Source organism: Rhyacophila brunnea, unplaced genomic scaffold (assembly GCF_057557595.1).
Source record: "Rhyacophila brunnea isolate RB1 unplaced genomic scaffold, BYU_Rbru_1.0 scaffold_18, whole genome shotgun sequence".
NCBI lineage: Eukaryota > Metazoa > Arthropoda > Insecta > Trichoptera > Rhyacophilidae > Rhyacophila > Rhyacophila brunnea.
Window position 1 is genome coordinate 25,705,095 of NW_028232837.1, and position 19,448 is coordinate 25,724,542.

General features: G+C 33.2%; 1 protein-coding gene and 1 long non-coding RNA gene across 2 annotated transcripts in view; one reads left to right on the plus strand and one right to left on the minus strand.

Annotated features, from left to right (window-relative positions):
* The window catches only part of twin (CCR4-NOT transcription complex subunit 6-like twin), a 518,909-nt gene that overhangs the window by 166,392 nt on the left and 333,069 nt on the right, over positions 1-19,448 (plus strand). The window lies entirely within an intron of this gene.
* Positions 582-2,956, minus strand: LOC147073390 (uncharacterized). The gene is made up of 3 exons (XR_015070485.1): positions 2,881-2,956; positions 2,327-2,532; positions 582-1,902 (listed from the first exon to the last, which is right to left on the minus strand). It is a non-coding gene; the product is annotated as an uncharacterized LOC147073390 (long non-coding RNA).

The following is a 19,448-nucleotide window of genomic DNA, read 5'->3' on the forward strand; positions in this document are numbered from 1 at the left end:
GATCTATGAATATTAGAGAACCAGAAAGGCTGAATTTCTAAATTTTTATTTTAAATTTTATTATGCTTAATATATTTTCAACAAGTCTATATTACATCACTATTTTATAGTTCATCAAGATATATCTAATTTACTAATATAGTTTACTGTTACGAGACACCCAGAACGAGTGTAATTTTATGAAATTCAAAATAATATGTATACTTACATCTAAATAATGATACCTGATCTTGCTGGCGATTCCACTGCGCCATATTTTGTATAAGCATTCGTCTCTGCAGCCGTGAGTTTTGGTTCCGTGTAAAAAGTACATTTTGTTCTCAAGGTCAAAAACCAAATTGGTTGTGCCAATGGCTTATAACCATTCCTCATAAATGATTATAACTGATATCACCTCATGATCAGTGCCACGCACGAGTTAACTCGCGGGATCTTTTAAACGTCATAACTTCTGAATGAACTGTTTGTGTATATTTTCTTAACAATATTTATCATTTTAGTGTGAAAATATTCACGTTAAACATGTTGATTTGGTAAATTTTCACAAATATTTATCATTCTATTCTTATTTCATATTTTTTAAGGGATTCATTTTATTCCAAAAATAACTGACCTACAAGTACCCACCTGGTAAAAATTGAATTTGGATTGGATGGAATTTCCTAGTAGATGTTCCAACTAAACAACATGACGCTTTCTATATATTATTTACTGTTAGTTTTGAAATTATTGTATTTGAAATAAATAATGTATCAATAATACACATAGAAATCAATAGATATATAAAATAGATATCACAGTTTAAAAATCAGAAAGATCAATGCATATTACCATTGTTTATGTTACAATATAAAACAACATTTATCATTGAACGTAGGTACCAAGAAAAATAGACTTCATTAAAATGTGTCAATATAGTATATACCCGATATAATTATATAAATTATTATATTGTTAATTACTCTGTGGGGTCCATATATACTGCTTCAATTGTAATTTAATTTTACAGTATAATTATTTATGTTAAGTACTTGATTTACTTATTATATGTACAAATGTAATATACTTACCTACTTATTAGGATATATCTTGGTGAATTTTAAAATAAGAGGAAATTAAATGGAGGTCATCGTGTCTAACTAGATGTCTAACTAGACGTTGTTAAGTCTTATATAAATATTTATACATTATTAAATTGTTTTTCTGTTTTTTATTGATGTAAAGACATGGCATGTATTCAAAGTAATAACAAATTAGCTGTGTACTATTTATTTAACTTATATTAAAACCCCAAGATTGATTTCGTCTTACGACATATTTTATTCTTCTAAGTTTTACTATGACATTGTAATATGAACCATGGATATAGTATAGTACTTAAAAAAATCAAAACTGGTAATATATTATTTCAATATTTAATAGTCAATTTTCATTTGAAGTCAGCATTTAATTACTGGTATAACACATAATTATTAACTGATATCTACAACTTCAGATGGACAAATTAATTGATATATCATATTATCAGTTTTCATTTCCTTTCAACAATGTATTCATTCTAGCAGCTATTTTAAATATCTTACTAGTTTTTATGTCATGGCACCTTACAAAGGCTCCGAGCAACCGTATACTGAGCTTCGAGAACAGATGTTTACGACGGATACTGGGTGTGCGGTAATTTTAGAAGTAACGGGAGATAAAAGAACGCACCAAATAGCCTCGCATCACGTTGAGAGTGAATACGCAACTTTGTACCTGGCCCGGCCACGTGCTGCGAGTGCCTGAAGAGAATCCCAATCTGGTTTGCCTGTTCTTCAAGCCAACCGGATTCCGGCGTCCTGGATGGCCGCTAAATACTATCTATATAGCATATCTGGCGGAGTTACGGGCTGCTAGTATGACCTGGAACGATGCAAAAAAACTAGAGTGACAGAGATTCTTGGAGGCGCCGCATTGTATCCATATGCTGCAACTAAGATGCAGATATAGCCGAAGAGAAGAATTAATATACAGCATCTAGAAAACTTAAAGTCTTTGAAATGGTGTTAGAAAGACAATGTTTCTAATATCAAAGTGATATTGAGGATGAAAAAGAAAAGACTTGGAGAGTAAGCTCTACCAAATGACATACCTGATATGATACAAGTAACTGATATGCAAAATTATATTATATTTTAGAATATTATGAATCAATTTAGCAACTTTTATATCATTATCGATAATAAATTTAGTGCAAAAATGTAATTATAAAATTGTTTTATTTTTTAAATATGTATGCGAGATAGACATAGCTATAGGTTACAAACATTAGTCACTTTATATTTACCTTTTGTAATTGTACTATTAAATCTATAAAATGGGTATATATGCTTGATGGTCTACGTCATAAATAATATTATATGAATCACGCCATGTTCGGATCGTACGCCGAAAGTCGGATTTATTTCATTATTAATTAAAAGATTTATTTCATTCCATCTTATTCATATGAAACCGTCGACAAGCAAAGATCTCGGTAGACATTTTCTCCATCTGCAAAAAACATAACATATGAACTGTTAATAGTGTGATTTTTAATCTTTTATAGTGTGCGACTGTTTGAAGAATGGTAATTAAAACGGATTAGTGATAATACAAAGCATCAAAAAAGATTGATTAACTAAAATAAAGTAATCAGGTAGGTAACATGTTTAATAACAACTAGAACGCCTTAGATTATATCAAACAAATAAATATGAAATCACAGGCATTCTCGCAATAACCTCTAAACTAACCACGCAACTAATGTAGACTAAGAAAACAATAAATTAACACTTGAATAATATATGCAAAACACACAGAATACTACTACAGTAATAAATAACATAATATTGTACTTACAGATAGTGTTTCTTATTCCTGATATAAAACACAATTCCTTCGTTAGGTATCTTGCAATTTGCTATCAACATAATCTGACAGCAGAGAGTTTTTTCTATTAGTCTATGGCCAAAAATACGGATTTACTTGGCCGGCTAAAAAAAAGATTTTAATATAGCAAGAACATTTTGAATATGCGACAAATAAATAAAAGTATATATAATATAGTTGTTAAAAAAATCTGTGTACATTATAAAATATATTTAATATTATAAATACATATATTTTTTAAATTCATGTTATAATTTGTAAACGACGAAGCACGTCAGCTAATACGCATAGTAAATGTTTAAACTTTGGTAATCAAATTCGAATGTGACAGAAAGAGAAAGAAAAACTTTTTAATCATATTAGCATGCGTAAAAGAGATGTAACATAATATCACTTTCACTTTAAAAATCATACCTAGTATTCAATGTCATAGTTCAACTTTAAATGAAAAAACAGAAACTCTAGGTAAGCATGTGTGCCCTTAAACTATTTATAAAATCGGATTGTCTGTCTTGGTCCGTTTGTTCGGTTCGTTTGTTGAGACTCGCACAACTTGTAGACTAAAATGTTTTTACGAATTTAGTAAACTTTCATCTCGCTTCCCGATATCCAAAGCAGTCTATAGTCAGGCCGCGGCGCTAAATGGTGAGATCCGAATTTAGTACTAGTTATTGCTCAACTTCGAATGTAATGTTGTAACCTGTAACGACATCAGTCTTGGGTATCTGGTCCGGAGACATTCAGACATCAAAACGCTCAATTAAGACCGAGTGTGGTGCGCGGCAAATTGGTTTGGATGGGTCTACATTTGTATTGTTCGCGATAAATAATGTTTTTCGCTTGTCTATTTCGTTCATATTAATAATTATTATGGTATTACCATTTTTTTTCAATATAAAATATTCATCAATTTTATACATATGGTTTACAATCATTATCGCAAGCGATCGAAATTCACAGTTTCGTGGCTCGGCCTGCATATAGTGTGTCAGTGTGTGCCTTTTCGGATATCTCGAAAGAAGCTTCTCGGAAATAGCGCACTTCAACAATATGAGGTGAGATGCGGGTAGAGAAGTGCGCACCTAGAAATCGAAAAATTAATAATACGAATCAGCTTTTTCTCATACCTATTAGTTGTGTGTAACAGCGGAAGATGTTCTTCTATATATACAGATGGAGCCTAAATGTATGAAATAGAAGGAGGAAAAGAACCACTTTCCCACTGATAACAGTTAGCTGCAATTGACTTATCATTGCACGTTCATTCGCAGCGAAAATCACACTACTGCTATTACATTTATTTGTTAATTTTCACGGTATATAAAAAGACAATTCGTCACGATGAGTAGATAAGCAGCCAATAATTTACACTTCGGCATTATTATATATTTGAAAAATCCTGTAAACTTTGTGTTAAACCGTTTATAACTGCACTTGAGTAAGTAATCACAAAAATGACCGCCATTGCTTGAGTAAAAAAATCGGAATGGCAACTGAGCGATCTTAATATTATTGTGGAGTTTACCATTTTAACTATGCTGCATGCGCTTGTCAAATAATTTCAAATGTCATAATAGAAATAACGTATAAGACTCATTTTATTTATAGTGAAAATGCTTTGGTAAATGCAGACCTATATTGATATTTTGTCCGAGTATACATTCTCCCATACAGTAAGATAGATATTAATATTAAAGTGGCCACGTTGGTAAAATAATAGGTCAGCAGAGGTATGTAACAATCATCTCCAATAATCTCCATAACATTCTACGTGCATTTTTACAATACAATTTGCACATCCACCATATTCTCCCAACGTTCTACAATCAAATTATCATATTTTCCGCGGTCTACAAAATCATTTTTATATGAAACGGTTTAGTACAGAATATTATGATCTCCGAATGAAGTTTGATTAATTCTTTAGCTTAAAATCGAGAGAATTCTATCGCTAAATAATTGAAAATTCATAGACAAGATGAGAAGAAATCTTAAATAAATAATAATTTTAATAAATTTGGGGATGACCCAATTCTAATAAATACATTGACGTATGCCATTATTAAATAGGTAGGTACGTAGTTTCAATCTTCTGGCGGTAGCACTAACCGAATTCATATATTATTATTAGTCAGCTCTTCAGTGTAATTCGAACATTTTTTGCATAACATCTAAAAGGTTGAACTGGATTCGTAATGTCCATAGTTTCTCATGATTGCGAGTAAAAGTCCTTTTATAAATTCAAACCTCGCTCTTCTCATCTACCTAATATTGTATGTGTGTCTGCAAGTGCAGAAAGCCCCAGAAAACATTTATCTTAATGTCGTACAATTGTAATGTATCAGATGCTACCGACTTCCGCATTTACCCCGCAGGACGCAGACACTCGTACTTTTCCGGGTACTTAAGGCCGTGCATTAGTTGAGGCACGGTCTAAAAAGATCGTTGCTAGGCGATGCGCGGATTGCGGGTCGCGGGTGCAAATGACGCCTGTCAAACGAAATATTATTTGTCATATAAATCCAACATACGTCCTTTTTATGTGCTGTTTATTGTTCTATTAGTAACAATAATAATATATTCATTGACATGTTTTCTTTTTAAAGCAAATGGGTAACGTTTTTAGTCATCTTTACACGATTTTAGAATTAATTGGCCCGTCGCCATCACGCAGCAAAGTGTCGTGTTTCTGGCTCGACATTCTCTCACTGAATGGCGAGCGAGTCCAAAATTTCGTCGCGCCTACAGTTAAAAATTATTTGGCGTTTCACTGATGCGTCACCTTAACATAATACCCAGACATTCCTCACATTTAGTCTAGCGATACACACATTGCCTGCAGCTAAAACTACTAGTGCTTACATACGAGTTATTGCGATATGTCGCACGAGTGGTTACGTGAGTGCGCTCGTGGCCTATCGGTTATAGTTTGAGAGGAGTGGAACCAACACTTTAATAAGGCTATTTGACAGCTAAATCATCCGGGTCACGAGTCTCAGACATGAAGTCTTGACTAAGAGGAAGAAGAAGTATCATTCCATTCACTTAAATAATATGTATTTATTCTTTCTGGGTGGGGGGGGGCGGTCCGAACCCGAAACCAATTGTATGCGCGCCTTAAAAGGTTATGTTTAGTTGAAATTGTTACGCCTTGGTGTAAGTCTACGCTTACGTTGTGCGCGGTAACTACCCGCTGCGGATTTCATTTCCTTTACTGTTTGTATGGGACGACCGCACACTCTGCATAGCGTGCTATGGATTTCCGAAAATCTTCAGGTAGCCGATGACACTTTAACTTCCACTCGTGACCCACCTATTACTTACCGCGTCTCGTCATTTTAACCGTAACCTCCCGCACTTTTCGCCGGGTACATTCCCTGATCCAGTCATTTCTGTTATTCCAAGTTCGATTCCGGGTGATATCACAATACGTATATGTGATTTTCTTAAGTCTGTGTGTTTCTGCGAAGGTTTCACTACTGTAATTTGTATTTGGTTTGTCATTAAAAACACACATACCTCGTCTGTCTTGCCTTGTCCCACTGGTGGGATGCTCACATATGAGTCGCTGCGATTAGTTGCACATGCAAATGAATATCGTGTGCGTGTGGCCTTAGTTGTGATTGATAGCTTGAACTATTTTAACGTATTCGATAATAGAATTGAATTTAGGTAGGTACGTATTTAGTATTTAATTGAATTAGCGCAATAATACGCAAGGGTGAAAATGTAGCGGTATTTACTTAGTGTTAGATAAAAAAATAAAGAAAAAATATATTATATTCGACGTTAGTTGATCGATGATATAACGCGGCAATTTATATGTTTCGTAAATATTTAATTTAATCAATGTCTACTCTTTAATAAATTTCTGAGCCCTGCTACATTTTACTTTGACTAATAGGACAGTCGACACCCGGCGTTGCGGAGGGAGTATGATATTTCGAAATTGTTTCCTCAGCACGCCGCAGCCTTATATTCCGGCAGGCATAATTGACTGCTGCAGTCATGCATGCTTCAATTTAGAACCTGAGAACATTTGCCACCCGAGAAATGGATCGGCAAACCGCTAAACAAAAGGATCTGAGTATACTACAGTTTACTCTCGGTTTACCCGGGGTGGATGGGAAAATCGATTCACCCAATACCTAATCAATTTCCCGATAATCGAACACACCAATACATTTATTCAAATATGATTTTTCGTTTACTAAGTCGAAACCATTCACAGTTTCTAATCGTTATTTTCTAACTGGGAGAAAATATTTATTGGAATGCTTTCTTTTCCGAGTACTTACTACTATAAAGTTATTCCATGTAATTTTACTATTAAGTAAGTAGGTAAGTACTTATAATTACAGTGAAATGAAAAAAAAAATGGTACCTAGGTAGGTACATAGTTTGTGTCCCGCATCTGATGAATGACTTATTCCATTCACGCGGAGGAATTCTTTTTATATAGCTATAGTAATTATCATCACCTTCAGCTTGAATCTATCCACTGCTGTGTGAAGGCCTCTCCAAGCTGATCCCACTTCTCTCGGTCCTGTGCGTTGCGTTGCCACGTACTTCCGCAAAGCCTAATCATTTCATCGATCCAGCGGCCAATAGGTCTACTTTGCGGATTTTATGTACCTCTTGGGTACCACTGGATGACTAGATTTATCCAACGATTGTCCCTTCTTCGACCTATGTGCAGCCCATTTCCATTTGAGGTACCTATATGTAATAGTACCTTGCAGATTTTTTGTACCTCTTGGGTACCACTGGATGACTAGATTTTTCCAACGATTGTCCCTTCTTCGAGCTATGTGTGCAGTCCATTTCCATTTGAGGTACCTATATGTAACAGTAATAGTCAGGGAAAATACAGTATTTTTTTTCAATAATAAATCGAATTGGTACGTACATAATATGTTACAATAGATTAATGTAGTACCTACCTAGGTAGTATTATAGTGAAATATTTTCAATAAAAAATTATATTGATAATCTCTGTGATCCCAAATTGGACAAGAATTACGTCCGTATGTTGTAGCTTAGCCACTGGGAAATGCCAATAGAAATAGCGTATTTCAAAAAAATACTACCTTATTCTTAGGTCAATAATTATTATAAAGCAAACATTATTCGTAGAATGTTTATCAAATTTGATTGGTCAAAGACATAGCTTATAATCAGTATTTTTATAATTATCTTAAAATGTGTAAATCTTGCCCATTTTTTTAATACTAAAATGCCTAATTCTTGTCAAATTTGGGGTCACAGAGATTATCAATATAATTTTTTATTGTAAATATTTCACTATAATAATGTCGACATAAATTTTACTAATAGTTTTATAAATGCTTTTAAAAATTAATAAATATAAAAAATCTTAACACCAATTCACATAGACGTACTGAAATATGACTATAATCTAAAACATTAGAACGAGAGGTTTAAAAGAATACTATTTTATGTAATAAAAATACTTTATGCAGTCATCAAATGTTTAAAATAAATATAAAGGATAATAAGGTTTCAAAATTATATAAATAGATTATCTACAACGTTTAAGGAATGTCCAGGGTTATGCGCTGAATATAGCATAAAATCTCCATTTTTACCTACGCTGAGCATGTGGGCCGTTAATACAAACTTCCACTCTGTGCAGGCCCATGATATGATCTTATTAGGATCGGACATGGTTGAAAAAAAGTTTATATATAGGTATTATGTTTATAATTAAAGTGTTCACTTTCGTATTTTCATTACATTTAATCAGCCGCCTAGGTAACGCGACTCCGGTAATTCAAGAGGCAGCTGTATCCAAGTATTCTTATGCCATACCCACGTCTTGTGTCTTGAAGAATCGGTCGTGTGCGATGGTGATTTTGCAACATGACGTTTCAAAACTGCTTATTGCTTCCTGAAACCGACATAATGATCGCAATGATTGTCATTATTGTATCCATTATCTGTCCATAAAACAGAAGTTGAAGCCAGTTTGTCTATTAAAATAATGACTTTCAATAATTACATTAGTGATATGGTAAATAATCAAACATGTTTAATGATAGATAATATCAATTTAGATCATAATGTATTTAACTCAGCCGAAGTAATTACAGCATCGTCGCTAAAATTATTGATGTGCTACTATATTTTCAATATTAGTTTATTGGTATTTTCAAGATAGATGTACTTACAGCATTTACTTGGTACTCGGTAATTCATAGTATTTTATAAAATAAGTTTATCACTTGGTATTCACCATACACTAATTATCAAGTATACATAAACTACATCTTTTATTCAACGTATATTTCTCAAGATTTAAGAATGTGATATTATTAATTATTGAACATATTTAGTTAGGTACATAATTTGGAAACACATTTAGAAATACATATTAGAAACAAAATTGAAAAAATAAGGTGCCGGACAGGACTCGGATGTCAATGTGCTTTACCAATTTAGCCACCAGCACCCTACACAATAATTACGCCGAAATTAACTTAACGGTAGGCTGTTAAGTTTCGAAATAAATAGTGCACACTAAACATTGACAGTGATTTAATTGAACTAAGAATAAAAATTGCAGATTATAATATGTTAGTTTAAAATTCACTTAAACCCTACATAAACACCAAGCCATAATAGATAATAGCCAAAAAATGTTTGTCGATCTATACAATATCTAAACTTATGCCATTAAGTCATACATAATTTTAGATATTTTATTGATAAAAGAATATTTATTGTATATTATGGTTTGTATTAGGCAGGGTTTAATAAGTTTAAAAAAATAAACGAACACCATCTTCATTCAACGAAAACAAAATAATACGAATGACTGAAAAAGTGTACCTACACTATTTTGTCAGATCACCCATAGTATACCTACGCTATTACGGTTTCGTTTAGGTAGGGTTTAATTAATTTTTAATAAAAACTAGCACCATCTGCAATTTGTGTTATTAGTTCAATGAAAACAAATAAGTATGATTGGTAAAGTTTAGTGTGCACTATTTATGTCGGATCTTAACAGCCTACCTCCACCCCTCGCCACTGAGTCATAGTCCCTTAACCCTGCCGAAACTGGGGAGTTACCTATTACTACATATGGTTCCGATTTGAGATCCCGAACTCCCGAACTATTTTCGATACCTATGAATCCCGGAATTAGTAAAGATAATCCCGAAACTTTCGGGATTGATTTTTTTTATCAATTTTTATGGAAAATAAAATAAAACCGAAACAGAAAAAAACAGTGTTTCGCACTTTCGTGATAAGAATTTGAGAAATGGAATAAATAAATCAAGAAACATTTAGTTAGACGTTTCTACCAGAAAATGTTATTCTGGAGACCCACTGATCACGGGGGAATCACCTGATAATAAATAACCATTTTTTGCTACCTTACGCAATCGTAACAACATCAGAAAAAACTAAAAAAACTAACACTTATTGTCATTTATTGTCAACACAATATGTTATTTTTTATTTTAATTGAACTTGTATTTGTTATCTTTTCATAAATAAATAGAACTGTTTTGCTCTCACATTATTATTTATATTACAATATTATTTACATTTACTCCATTACACCTATGTATTTCCAAGATTGAATGTAGATATACAATATTAACAATAAATGTCTTAAATAGTATAAATTATTTATTTATTAATTTTTGACCGATTTTATCAACGTTTTTTGTATATATAAAAATTTTATATTAACTATCGAAAAAATGCCAATCCTGGGACCGATCCCGGGAACGTCAAATTGTAATCCCGAAATCCCGGGATCAAAAATTTGGCTCGGGATTGGATTCCCTACCGTTCTGATCTACTGGGGAACTACCATATATGGCGATACACCCAGCGATAGAGCTCTCAGGAGCCAACCTCCCCAAAATACATTGTAGGTCTAAACAGACATCCATGTGCGTATAACTAACTGTATAACATGGAGTTAAATTCCTATCCTTTATGTGTGTGCGTAGAACTGCAAATCGCTGAGGATGTTGTTTAGCCATGCAAACTGTATGTCTTCCCTGGGGGGCTTATCCACCAAAAAGATGAAAGCGTTATTATGCTATTCCGGTACTTCTACAGTGCTGTTGTATTGGCGATGTCATGTTGAGTTTATGACAGTGACTGATGCTGTCGTCTATACCCAGTGAATCAATAACACAATATCATTTTGAAACACTCAAGTCTCTGAATTTTCTAAGACCACTGCGCTAAATTAATATTTTTCTTACAGATAATAATGTTTTGATTTAATAACATTGTTTGCCAAACCTAGATTATCATGTACCGGAAAGCGAATGATGGATACTTTCTAAATCGTGTCTGGCTAACACGATTTTTTTTTATTTTCCAAAGTAAGTCAATGCGATATTTGACACAGAGATGAGACGACTCTTTAATTGTTTGCATAAGCTCTATTTGCGTACCTATCCCGACTTTCTAATCGACACAATTATTCATCCAATTTGAACCGACTTCTGCTCTGTTTATTAAATTTTGTCATACTTTCTTATGTCGTATTTATTTTTCGCTATCTATTATTTCAAATAAAACAAAATATATTATAGTATTTACTTAAAACACACAATTTCATCTAATCGACACAAAAACCAGAGAATTAAGTAGGTGTCAATAGTACATATTATATTTTGTTTTATTTTATTTAAAACAACCTAATAATATTCCAACACCAAACACCAAAAATCGCCATTTGTTAATAGCATTAATGTGATACGGTTACTTCTTAAGAGCATACAGCAGTGAAACGGAAAATAATTTTCAACAATAGGTGGGACTAAATTTCGCACTCGTTGCCAATCGGTGAGCGATAGTCGAGCTGTGCGAGCACGTCAATTTGTTTTGTGGTTGCGTCTGAGGAATATATTCTTAAATCGTGTAAAGATGACTAAAAACGTTACCCATTTACTTGAAAAAGAAAACATGTCAATGAATATGTTATTATTATTACTAATATAGCAATAAACATAACATTAAATGGACGCATGTTGAATTTTTATGATAAAATATGTTTTGCGTCGTTTGCAAAATCTACGCGTCGCGTAGTCACGATCTTTTTAGACCATGCCACTTCAGATGTAGTAACCTCAACTTAATTGACCCTCTCTTTGTGGATTAGGCCGAAATCGATTTCTGGCGGTCTTATCGCAAGGAGTGGCTGCAGCGCTGACAAATATTATATTATCAAGTTTTATTTAAATAGTAGAATCAAATCATTGCCCAAACTAAGCACACAGTGTATAACAAACATTTTACCTAGTCTCAAATTCCATTTACAACCACGATGGCCGCGTGGCTTAAGTGACGGTCTATAGTATCGAGGGTCCCAGGTTCGAATCCTGGGTCTGACAAGTACACGTTATATTGTTTTTTAATTTGTGTACGAGTCAGAGTATGGACCTAATAGGTTGAGCAAGTGGCTGTCATCCATTTCTCGTAAAAATAAAATCTGTTAATACAAAGCTCCACTCTGTGGAGACCCATATGATCCTATTAGGATCGGACATGGAATAATAAAAATAAATTCCAAGAGACAATTCAAACAGGTCATTCAAAATAATTATACCAAAATCTTAAAATAACTACAAAATCACTCCACCTCAACATCAAAGGGCCTTTAATATTATAATCCATTCAACAAATACGCACTTGTACGCAAAAAAATAAATTACTAGGTAATATATATTATACATATTCTTCAATAATAATTGTTTATAGAAGGGTAAGTATATTGTTGTTTTTACTAAGTACATCGGTAGTAAGAATTTGCGGATTTTATTTTTTATCGTAGGGTGGCTCAGAATCAGTTAGTGCCTCGGGATTCCAAGTGCCACTAGCCACTGCACTTTTTTACCGTAGATTCCACGAGAGGATGTATTAATGAACGTCATATCATCCCACTGCAAACCCAGCATCCGCCGCAAGCATCTGTTCTTGAAGCATTTAATACTGCATTCTGTTGAATGCTTATCGAGATTAAATTTATAAGTGTCATACCTTGTGATTTCCGTACTAGGTATTGAAACTGTCGACACTCTCGAAGTTCTGTACGTAGCTGATCAAAGAGAAATCTGGATCGGGACATGTGCTATTTTTCACACAAATGCGAGACGGATATCATTATTATTATTTGCTTGCAGCGTGTGTATTAGCTCTTGAATATTCTGAATATACTCGAACCATAGATGTGACGATATATCGTTTCAAAAAAACTTACCTAATCAACTGAACTAATGCAATAGTTGTAGTGGACAGTGGACTTGTACGGTCGCGTCTAATACGTAAATATGAAAATGGAATAAGTATACAGTGTATACATCAACATTTACTCATTAGATTAGATTAATGTATTCTACTTTATATTGCTTATATTCCTTGTTTAATATTTTTACAGAAAGCTACGTTCGGCTTTCTCTGTCGTAAAACATTTATATTTCGCAATAATCTGTTTGAATCTTATTTTATTAAGTATATTATTCCCTTGTAAAATATGAAAGTCTTTCTCATTTTTCGTTTTCCCATCTGGCAAACATAATCAAACCAAATTGCATTGGGTACAATAATCTACCTTGTTAGCTTATATTTCATTTTTTTTTCACTTAATAAATTGTTGATTTTGCGATACTAACTCATAAATGAAAATTTTGTCTTGACGATATTGGGGTAGTGGAAAACTGATTTTTTTCTGCATACGGTCGCTATCTTAATAAGTTGTATTGTTTTTCTGAAAATTAGTTTAATATGTATGTCATAAGAATTATAGTTGAGGACAACGTATGCATGGGATACTTTTTATGCCCCAGACAGGTCTATAAGATTGTCTACAATTAACAGGTTTTACTTTGACACTATATAAAAATTCTTATTTAATCTGTTTTTCCGACAAGAAATATTTTCAGTGGGTACTTTTGCGAAAGCACTTGTATATAATGACTTAAAGGTAGTGAGTAAGTACATATCCTAACCTAACCACTGGTATTATCAAATATTATATATTTCCAAACAATGTTCAATTTCCTAATTCAATCCAAGTTGCCCAATTTGTACCGATTTTCTCGAAATACCTATTTTGTTGCCAACAAGAGATATATGTAAGTAGGTACTCTGTATTTATATAATATGTAGGTATGCATATATTTTTAATTTATTTTAATCATACAAATTCAAAAAAAATGAATGATGGGACGTGTCAGATCAGTTCTTATTCAGTTTTGTCTTCCTATGATATTGAGGTTTTGGGACATATCTCTTTAAATATTTAACTCTAATTCAAATACACTCTACTTTGTTTTAATTCGAACAGATTACCGTTTCGGCAAAATGTTGATCGATGAAAATTCTGTTTATCTCAACTTTCTATCGTATAAGTGTTTTCGTACAAATTATTGGGGAAGATTGATTTTATGATAAAAAATTTGGAGACGGACGCAGAAGGTTTCACAGTAGGTAGGCGATGATATCCATGCTTATACCAGAGTTCATGTTAATATCGCAAAGAGAACGATTATATTACTAGCAAGGTGGGCCAATAGTATGTAACATAATACACTAACTTAATCTCTCATTTTTATCAAGGGATAACAAACCTGGGCAGCGAAGGTTTTCAGGATGAATTATTGTTATAGCGACCAATAACCTTTTATTAGCAATTCGAATAGCCCTAATAAACCACAATTTGACCCGAAACGATAATTCAGGAAACTGTATTACCGACACACTATTTCTTTTCTCTTTACGATTGTCGAATTTCTTCGTTTCTTCATAATAGCGCTTTATAACCCGTGTTGTGTTTATTTTGGAACTGAAATATGTTACGGGAGCGATAATTACGCACACTTAAAATGTGGTGCGTGTAGTGTACCCAATACGGCGCTTTTAAAACTTTTACTTTGGGGCAAATGGGGTGATTCTTATTCTCAGCAAGGCATACTCTCCAGTCAGTGGTGTAAATATTGCCGGGATGCTGTTTTTTGCACACAGTACATTCGATGGCCACCGCCAGTGATAGACAAACAATAAGATTTCTTTTTCTGGTGATGTTTTATTGTCAGTAACTGTGGGAAACCCATTTTTTTAAAGGCATTTAAAAATTTCTTTCTTTTTTTTTACCTTGATAATATCATATGGACTTCCACAGAGTGGAGGTTTGTAACAGCAGATTTTTGTTTTTATGAGAAATGGATGCTACCCATTTGCTCAACCTATTAGGTCCATACTCTGACTTCAACCACAAATTGAGAAAAAAAAAACAATGATATGTGTATTTGCCAGACCCAGGATTCGAACCTGGGACCCACGACATTATAAGCCGACGCGTAAACCGCGGTGGGACTTTTGCACTCCTGGCACAGTGACTTGGATTCCGGCGTCGTCGCCGACGGATGTGCGAATGAAATCTAATCAGAGAAATACATATTTTGGTCTCATCGATTTTACTCGGTAACTAATTGAATCTAATCATAATAGTTTTTACAGTTCTCATGAGAAAATATAGGATTACCAACCAGTCTACTTATAAATGATTTTTTTAAAACATATTTTTCATAAATCACTTTATTACAATGTTGTTTTTTATTTATTTATTTAATAAGGAAACAAACAGTTACATTTTGTTTACAAAAATATGTTAAAAATAGAATAGTGAATAGTTTCCATAACAACCAGCAAAGTTTCCATAAAAGTTAAAAAGGGTTCAAAATTCTGCTAAAATTTTATATGAAACATGATTATTTCTATGACTTTTTCAATTTCAAACAAATCAATGCTTTGTTTTTAACTTTTTGTAGAATCGAAGTTTTATTAGTATATACATACTTAAATCGAATCGATCTTTTTACAAGAATCTAACGTCTCCATCATGTCTGCCTCGCCCTGCAGCATAATTACACGGGTTTCTAAAACAGATTTCTGTTCAACAGTAAAAAAATCGAAATCAATTACAGTTTCAATTTTACTTCCATCAAGTAGATACATAACGTCGATAGTATTAATTTTTATTGAATTTTATCAGTATTTTAGTAATTTTCAGCTGTTGCTAGTTGGTATTACTAAACTCAATGAAGAAGATTTTTTCCTCGAAGGTGTTTAGCCTTCGCTATCAGCATCACACCTCATGCACAATTTTTTTTTAGTGGATCGCAGTTTCGGAAACGCTGGCGTAATCAATAAGAATGTTTTCCAACGTGCGCCGCTATTTTTAGTTACGACCTACGACGTTTGTCGAAATTTCGATCCGGAGTGCGTTTATGTGTTCAGCACTAAATTATTACAACCTGCCACGAACTACTCAAGAAATTTATATTATTATTTTAGAGTTTCCCCCGTAAACTTCGTTGTGCTTTTTGATACAGCATTGAGCACAACTTGACGTAGGTACCTACTAAAGTTTTTTTGTGTGAATTTTGGACTTATCTACCCAGTATCTATCGATGTAAGTACCTATAAAGTTTGCCAAGAATATACAACTCCCATAATATGAGCTCAGCGTGTATAATATCACCAACTATTGCGTATATAGTTGGTACCTACCCCGTAAATTTATCTGAAATATCTGATATTTTACAATGTTTCTCTGCTAAGTATTATTCTGTTAATCAAACGTTAAATTCGAATTCTACTAAACTTTGATGTACTATATTCCCATTAGTATAGTTAACTTTTAATACAAATTAACATCGTCACAAGTCTTCATTTTAATTAAATAAATAATTTTATTACCTACTTTAATTTAAATCTACTTATATAAATAAATCTTTCTCGTGCAATAAATGGCAAACAATATCGACTACGCCACTGTTGAGAGTAAATCGTGAGGCAGATATCAAAATGTAATGGGTGTTTGTTGTCTGATTTTTAAGAGTAGTTACCAGAGATCGTTCTGAAAATAGATTTATAACGCAAAACTATGTGTCAATTAACAAAAAAACTTTTATTTGAACCATTGTACTTAATGGAGTTCTACTTCATTTTCAATTTCATTAATTTTCAAATAGAAGACGTGTATTGGGAATAAAATCATATTATAGAAATTGGACGGATTCGTAACATTTTTTTTCCCTCCGTGAAATGGATTTTGGCCATGTACTCAACCTATTAGGTCCGTCATATTGATAAAAACATGTGAATTTTGATATACCTTGGATTCCAATCCGTGACCTACGACTCACCAGGCGGATGCGTTATCACCCAAAGTAAATTGGTGACTAGGTACATACAAATCATATCATTTGATTTTTTTCATTTTGCTACATATGAACATTATTTTTCTTCTACGTCATTTACTTTTTCGATATATCATGCTAAAACCTTGTCTTCCTACGCAATCTTGCGATCCTTCCGTCTAAATCGTATTTTACTTGATTTTCCAAACAAGCTTATTAATTGATACGACCTCACAAGACGGGAATATCCAACATCGTTTACTATAGGTATTACGTGTCAGATCTTTGTAGAAAGCTTTATAAAACGAAAACTTACAATGTAGCCACCTATTCAGTGAAAATTTAGCTGAATATTATAAAATGGTCAAAGAAATGTCGAACACACTAAATTTAAACAGCTGTCAAAAGTGAACGACACTTCCGAGTGATGTAATTAAAACATTCAAATAATCGATATTGATACAATGATATATTGCTACCTGCTAAGTAACCTATTTTTCCAACCCACTTAAGATGCTATAAAAAGAAAAGATGTCTCATAACAAAACGAAAAACGGTCGAATATATTGTTTGGTTTTGGTGATAGTCCAATCGCCGTAAATATCGACGTCATCAATTCAAGTTTAGATGGACACAATAAAAGGTTGTTTAGAATAAATAATAATATAATATTAGTGACATCTGTTTCAATATTTCTTTACGTGGGTATTGGTGTTGCGCGATAGGGTAGTTTGCGAGACGCTGGTGGAGGTTTTCCATAAATAAGTCGACCCGGTAGTTATTTATAGGCTTTTCCGCTAAACGATTCGATTGTTTTTCTTTTTCTTTCTTGACCGAGATTACCACGTACCTATGTAGCAATTCTTCGAAACTAAATTTACTTGCTGCTGCACTTCATCAAATTTTATTTATCCGTGGCAAAAGTGTAACTGAGTGTAACTTTTTTTCGCGCGCTGCAAATATAATATTTTCCGAATCACATATAGCTAATGGCATCGTGTTACAGGGGTTCTGGCTAAAAATGCGTATTAACGTGCCATTTTATGTGTATAATAAAACTTATTTACATTTTGCGCGAGAAATTGGATACGTCACGTATACATACAAGTCTACTGCTACTGCCGAGAATACTGCTCGTGTTTTTCTCCATTTCATGATTCGACGTTTTCTATTGTTTCGTGATAGTATTTTTTGTTGCCATAATAATCGTCAGAATTGACCGGATTTTTTTGTATTTATCCTTGTCGGTGTGCCATTCTTTTCTTCTACGCGCTGTTATGAGAGCCACACGAAGAGAAATCCACAGGATTTTCTCTTATTACTGGGAGTTGGGAGCTTCCTGTTTGTTCAACGATTCTCCTCTGACTTTTAGTCTATCCAAATTACCAATAGTCTTCTGCGGGTATCATTGATAGAGAATCGGTGGTTTTATGTTGAGCCAAAGTGGCTGTGAAAAACTTCGGAAAAGTTTACAAATGAAATAGGATGCACACACGCCTACGTGTTATTTATATTGTTAATGTTACGGTTTAACTTTGGATCAAGACCTGAGGATACCGAAAGCAATCGCAGGTTTTAGTCATTTTACAAAATATTGGGGAACCCCTACCTGGCTGACACATTTAAGCTATAGAAGTGTGAACTACAAAAATATGTGTAAATAGTTATTGTAAACTTGGAAAAGTTCTGCCATTGAACAGACTCAAAATGCCGTCACGTACCGTTTTTATTGTCAAATTTGATGTTACTTGCGTAAGTATGCGTTACATTTTACTATTTTTGCGTACCTAACTATATTTTAAATGACTACATGCAAAGAACACGCTTATGTAAGAATTTAATATTTTGAAAATGTATTGGATCGTAGAATATTTTCTCAAGTTGTGTTATAATATGGTCCCTAAGCAACGCCTAACCTGCTTTCCCACGTGTATTATTTTAAAATACCTAACGTCACATTAAACATTTTTACAACGTTTTTCTTAGCTCGTATTCTTATTTGTCCGGTGGTTCTTTGTCTGGTCTTGCAATCTTGCAATCGATTTTTAACTAACATCCCGACTAGTTAAGACATTTGAAACTTTTAGAATATATCAGAACACGATGCCAATGCATTTTTTAATACTTTTAGCCATCTTTAAGTAGAATTGAATTCATTTTCAGTTAATTCTGTTTTGTATGAAAAGTTATTTCGACACCGTTATTGGTTGCTAGGGGTCTGGGGTCCTAGCAACTAAATTATTAATATATACGTGCGTTACTATGGAAATCAATATGACATGTCAAAATGACATTTCAGTATTATTTCTATCAAGTACAATTTTTTTTGATCGTTTAAGC